This window comes from Mytilus edulis, chromosome 2, assembly GCF_963676685.1.
Source record: "Mytilus edulis chromosome 2, xbMytEdul2.2, whole genome shotgun sequence".
NCBI lineage: Eukaryota > Metazoa > Mollusca > Bivalvia > Mytilida > Mytilidae > Mytilus > Mytilus edulis.
This window is the reverse complement of record NC_092345.1, coordinates 3,062,694-3,069,559: the sequence shown is the minus strand read 5'-3', so window position 1 is coordinate 3,069,559 and position 6,866 is coordinate 3,062,694. Positions and strand designations below refer to the sequence as shown.

General features: G+C 35.6%; 1 pseudogene; it reads left to right on the top strand.

The window, feature by feature from the left end:
- Positions 1-4,058: 4,058 nt before the first annotated feature.
- On the top strand, positions 4,059-6,866 carry LOC139510072 (uncharacterized; annotated as a pseudogene).

Genomic DNA, 6,866 nt, shown 5'->3' with positions numbered 1-6,866 from the left:
CATGTTAAAACGTACTATACATGTTTAATGTTAATTATTTCAAAGTTTACTCTTTAGTATATATATTCAATGTATGAAAACATCTTCTTGTTCTTCTACTTAAACATACCAGATTTTTATACGACCGCAAACATTTTTTTGGATCGTTTAATGGTATGCGTTGTCGTCCGAAGACACATTTGGTTTTTGGACAATAACTTTAGTTTAAGTGAATGGATCTCTATGAAATTTTTTGTGAAGTTTAAATGCCACAAAATGAAGGTTGGCATTGATTTTGGGGATGATGGTCGCAACTGACCGTTTAGGAATAAGGTCCCAAAACAAGCATTTTTTCTAGTTTCAGGTATAAGTATTATCATTGCTCTGAAATTGTACAACAATGTTTAATACTACAAGTTGAAGGTGGGGATTAATTTTGAGGGTTATGGTGCCAACAGTTTAGAAATTAAGGGTCAAGAAAGGGCCAAAAACAGCCAATAACTTAAGTGAATGAATCTCTCTGAAATCGTACTACAAGGTTCCATACTATAAAGAAAAGCTGGGATTGAGTTTGGGGGTAATTGCTCCAAGGAGAGATTCAAAAAGTTTGGGTCCGATTTTGAAGGGGTACTTTTTTTGCCAAAATTTTTCAAATTTTCAAATTTTTGAAAGTTCCAAGAAGATAGAAGGAACCTTCAGTTGCACAGTATTGCGCAATAGAATTGTAAGATCTTCGACTACATTTATTTTGTGCCAGAAACCTATATTATGTAATTTTTTTTTATCACAGTCCAAAGTCAGACAGTATCAAGCTTGAATATTGTATTCGAATTTCCCCCACCTGTTCAGGGTTCGGCCTCTTCGATCGTATCAGGCTTCGCTCAGCGAAGCATTTTACTTTAAAAAAAAATATTGGATGTATGCTGTTAGATACTATAGTCTGGATGATCATGTTTCATTTAGGCAGTGGCTATTTTGCCGGCTCTGATTAAATATCTTAGTTCAAGCCGGCAAAATAGCCTATTCCTATAGAAATGGCTATTTGACCGGCAGTAGCATTATAGTGAATTTGTTGCTGGTGCTGGAAAAAATAGAAAATATGTTATTTTGCTGGCATTAGGTAAAAAACACATTTATTGATTATCAAAGGAGTGATGATTAGAACTCAAGTACAGAGGTTGGGGAGTGACGAAGGTTAACTTACTAGCTAAAAGAGGGACGAAAGATACTAGAGGGACAGTCAAACTCATAAATCGAAAATAAACTGACAACGCCATGGCTAAAAATGAAAAAAGACAAACAATAGTACACATGACACAACATAGAAAACTAAAGAATAAACAACACGAACCCCAACAAAAACTAGGGATGGTCGCATGTGCTCCGGAAGGGTAAGCAGACCCTGCTCCACATGTGGCACCCGTCGTGTTGCTTAGGTAGCACTCCACAGTTAGGTGTGTAGTTTCGCATTTTGGCCCTTGGATTTTTCAAATATGAGAGCTAGTGTGCAATAAAATTCATTTTTGGATAGCTGAGTATTAAAATAGCCTTTGTATTGTGTTTATATGAACATCAAGATTATGTTATGTATGAGGGGGGATAGGACCTTTATCGGGACTCCGGGATCAGGTGTTTTTAAGCTCGGGATTTCGGGATTGACCCTTTCGGGATTCGGGAATTCTTTTTTTTGGATTTCGGGACGTCGGGATTTACTTTATTTAAATTCGGGACCTCGGGATTTCGTGTTTTTAAGCCCGGGATTTCGGGATCAGGACCCCTCATGTATGTAATATAGGCTGTTTTCTGTATGACAGTCCGTATTTGCATGTCCCTACCATACATTGGTCCGGCAATTATTGTAATGTTTTTTCCAACTTTTTATCGCACGAACTTTGTGATTGGATTTTACGAAAAAATGAGGCGAAAGACACCCATTTTTTATTTGATCATTAGGAAGATTTATGAAAACAGTTTCTAAAAAGGTATCACTCAAAGGCATTGAAATTTAAGTTTGATCCAAATTTTGGGGGGATATGTGACATGTCAACCCCCCTTTTTTGCAATATTTTATGGTAAATAAATGCAGAATGTTGCCATGGATACACATAAAAGAAATAATTTTCACTCTTTTAACTTTTGAAAATCAAATCTATGGAATATACTGATTACATACATATGCACATGTACAACACAAACAGTTAGGTTTATAATGTATTAGAAATCGAGGAATAGGAGATGATAAAACATTTTGTGGCTCATTTTTGATTTTATTTTCTAACTGTGGAGTGCTACCTTATGTAATTACAAATCCGGTAAACAGTCTAATTCGGTAGGTCACATTCATGAAAGGGAAGGGCATTGTAGTTACGACGTAAGGAACATATCCGATATCATTTGTGAAACGGTTATTTCATAACGGTCTTGGAAAAGTGATCTTGTTCATACATCCTATACATGTACATCTGTATTGAGGATTTTTAAATGACAGATAAAACAAACACTCGATTCATATTCTAATTTTTATTAATATATAATTTACCGGGAATCGCTCTAAATAAAAATATTTCTTGTTTAAACTTAAGAAAGGAACAACATTCTAACAGGAAATCGATTAGTCGAGTATCATTTTGTTAACTGGTTAATCGGTACTCGGTATATTACCGATTGATACTAGAGTACTCGTTGACATCCCTACTTGTTACATATACATTCTAAATAGTTATATTTTACTGATAAATGTTTTTAAACGATTATACATGTTATACATGTCTCAACTTGATGTGGCTTAATTTACTTATTTAACTGTCGGTACATCAGTAATTGTTTGATTCTTTTATGTTGACAGTGCACATTTTCATAGTACTTTTCATAAGAAAATATTAAAATTCACTCTTTACATAGAACCTACAAATCAACAAATTCACTATATTGCTGGTGCCGTCAAAATAGCCATTTCTCTGGAAATATGGTATTTTGTCGGTTTGAATAAGGATATTTTAGTCGGAGCCGGCAAAAGTTGAACTATCTTTAAGTAATTGCAAGTAAACTCGCTTGTAAATTGTTTTTTTTTTGTTTTGTTTTTTGTGTGTGTGTGTTTGTTGTGCTTCGTAGAAATCTATTGACATAAACCATTTGCAAGTTAGTGCTGGAAACAACAAACATCTTCCAAAACACATCCTATAAAACGTATCTGCCCAGCTCATCGAATTTCTCATAAATTTTGCAACGAACAAGTAATAACTGTCAAAATGTTTTCAAATCATTAATGTCAGCTTCATTTCCCATTCACGAGTTCGGAAAAACGGTTTTTGGTTGATTGATTGATTGATTGCTTAACGTTCCGTGGCAAATATGTCATGTCGACCCCCGAACAACCACCCCCCCCCCCCCCACCCCACCCCTTTGATCCGCCAATGATGTTCATGGTTATTTTGTTTTTTTAATACAGTTCTTGTGCATTATTGAACTCAAAGCTCAACATTGAAATGATTTGTTATTTTTTTTTTCAAGGATATTTTTAAGAGAAAAAAATCAAGCGACGACGATTTAAGCTGAGCTCCATATCTTAAAAAAGATTTTTGTATTCAAACCGAAAACAATCCGGCGGAATTATAATGAAATACACCTTGTTGGTTCATAACTGTCATCAGTTTTGTTTTTCATTTGTTTTCTTTAAATAGGCATTAATGTATAGCTGATCTATACATCATTGTTTTGGCATGGTTGAAGGTGGCACGGAGGCATACATTTTTGATAATAAAAAAAACATAATAAACTACGATCCCGAAGATCAAGGAAGATCCTACATTTCGAGTCCAACTTAATGCATTACTGAAAATGAGAAAGGAAACTGTCAAACACTGATTGGAATGGCCGTGATTCATAGAGTTTAATGGTATGTAGTCATTCAATACAAAAAATTAAAATGTTTTTATTTAAAATGATTCAAATGTTTGCTTGAATGCTTGATCTGCGATAGTATAACTTTTCCACAATTTTTAGCTGCATCCTACTTTCCGAAATCATATCACCAGTGACGATTTGTATGTTATGATTGTTTTGTTTACTTCCTTGTTGGTTTTTCCCATAAGTCCATTAGTGTTTCAAGTAATACGACAACTTATGTCATCGGAAATAGTAGGTTACTAAGTTGTCCACTATGTTGTGTGGTTTCATAGATCATCTAACGTAAAATGAATCTCTACCTACAGCATGGTAAGAAATTATCTATAATATCTGGCATTCATCTGAAGAATTTCAACACACCAGCAGTCGAGCAAATCGAAATTGACCACACTGTTGAACCAGCCATTTGGTTCAAAACATTGATAATTAACTCCGTTTTAATTGAGTGTGATGTTAGAAACGTATACTGGCGAGAAAAATGTAAACATGGTGAACCCGAAACGGCATTTGACACTGAATCTACTCGGGTTGTTCCCCGTATGACCCGGGCAGTTTATGATGAGGGGGATTGTGAAGACTTTGAACTGTTTGACTCAGTTGTTAAACTTCTGAATAAAATAGAAAGTAAATCGCTTAGTGAAGGACAGCGAGCACAAGAAATCTTGAGAATTTTACACCTATACGTCCTGCCAGAAATTGTATTGAAACTCCAAGATGTAACTCTTCTACAAGATGCTTTAGAAAATGTTGAACATAGTATAGGAATTATTTCTGAAGATATACAAAGAAAAGACCGTGGAATTTGTTTGACGGAAAATTCGCTTCGAACACAACGTGATAAGTTATTTAGTTTAGATAATTTCGAAAGTGAAAAGTATTTAATTACTTGCAATGATAACTTCCTGCGTGAAGTTTTGGTTGATGTTGAAAAAGATATCGAATCCATGAATTATGAACTGGAGTCTCGACAGGCTGAAGTCGAAAGAATTCGGGATGCTGTTACAGATGAAGGAAAGGAAAACCTTAAAAAAATTCGGAATGTGAGAGATGACATTTTCCTTTCTATTCAGAAATATCAAAGTGTCCGAGAGACGATAAAGAACGTGACAGTGCGAGAAAATCGCTCAAAAGACGCAGTAAGGTTAAACCTAATGTCTTTCATGAAATATACTTAGAACTCAAAGGTAGACTTCTGAAAGAAAAAAAGATTGTTAAAAACTGCTGCGATCAAAAGTTGAAGATTGCGTCAGTCCGAGAGGCAATAGCACAGGTCCGTGACGAACTGTTACAAAGAGGTGAAAGCTATGGTTTTGAAACATCACGGGACGGTCCAGGAACTTCAACTGATGTCCTTGAAAGTAGCGACGAAAAGCCATCAAAATGGCAAACAGTTGAAGACAAAGTAAAAGGCATTCTTTTTGATGGATCTTCGGGTCCTGCATTGGCATTCAAAGCTTTCTGTGATTCTGTTACAACTAAAATCACAGCTTTCAGGAAGGAAAACGAATTCTTTCTAAATTCCCGCGATCCCGATGAGACTAGCATTAAGAGTAATGGCGAAGACAATGATGAATTTGTAAACATTTCATACTTAGACAGTATTGCCATCCAACACAGTCAGACTTTAGACAACAGAATCTCGAGCGGATACCGACCATTCACAAATGCTATCAAAGAAGATATACTGAAACATATCGAGGAACAGAGTCAATGGTTGATGACAACGATAGACATAGACTCATACATGGAGAAAGGGAAAATACTCAATGTAGAGCTTCCGCATAAAGTTTGGATTTGTTATGAAGTGCAACTTTACGGTCAAATAATGAATCCTTTGGCAAAGCTTTATTATGACTCTTACAGTGATGTCGCAAATAAACTTTATGAATTCCTGTTGAAAAAGAGTTTACTAGAACTGGGTATAGACGAGTCGTGGTTAAACGAGGAGTGTATTGGAAGCCAAACGGGACAATTTGAATCAATAAGTGAAACATGCAGCAGCGCAGTTGCAAAAAAGGGTGCTTCACTAAAGTCCGGATTAAGCATTACACTTGGACGTATGACTCTTGATGAGTTGTATCAGTCCGCGAAAAATGACTGTCAGGACATTCCTTCGTTTATAGATTGTCCCCTTGATGATGAAAGCAATAGCGATGTGTTTTATGATCAAGAGGAGAGTAAAAGCAACCGATCAAGTTTATCTGAAAATGGACTAGAAAAAAGCTCGGACATTAACGAGAACAATAGGGCAAGTTTGTACGCGAAAGTTTCCGGTGAAGAACCAACTATCAACGAGGTGCTACAGCCAGCAGGTAAAGAGCTTGACCACTGCGTCGAGACAGCTGCAGTCGTGGAAAAACTAAAATGCATGACCAGGGCTTATAGACTGGTCAACAGAAAAGTCACTAAATTGAAGTCTAGAAATCGTCGTTCTTCTATAGAAGGTATGGTTTGCTGTGACGAGATCTTATCAGCTTCCATAGTTTTACTCACATTATTGAGAAAGGAGAACTTTGTCCAGCTCTATTCACACTTAAATCTAATGATAGACTTAATGCCGTCTTTCTTGACCGGAAGTGTTCATGACTGTTCCCTAACAAACTTTTACAGTTCTTTCCAGTACTTAACCGATAAGATGGTGTCTATAAATCGGGTCAGTAGATAAGTGACCGGTATTTATTACGGGAAATTACATACATTCAGTGATTTTAAAGCGTTTTGTTTGATTTTAAGACAATAATAGTTATACGCACGTGTACAATAGAAATCACATTCATGGTTGTAACTATCATGGTTTTAAGTTTTATTTAAAATAAGAAATCGGGTACAAACATTAGCCTGAACCTGAAAAACCAATTGTACGTACATGTACTTGTATATTTAATCTGTGTCTTTTATTTTATTCCTATGTTAATTTTAGTATTACTTGCTTAATAAGATGCTTTTAAATTCCAATCTGATGATGGAAGGATTGTCTGAAA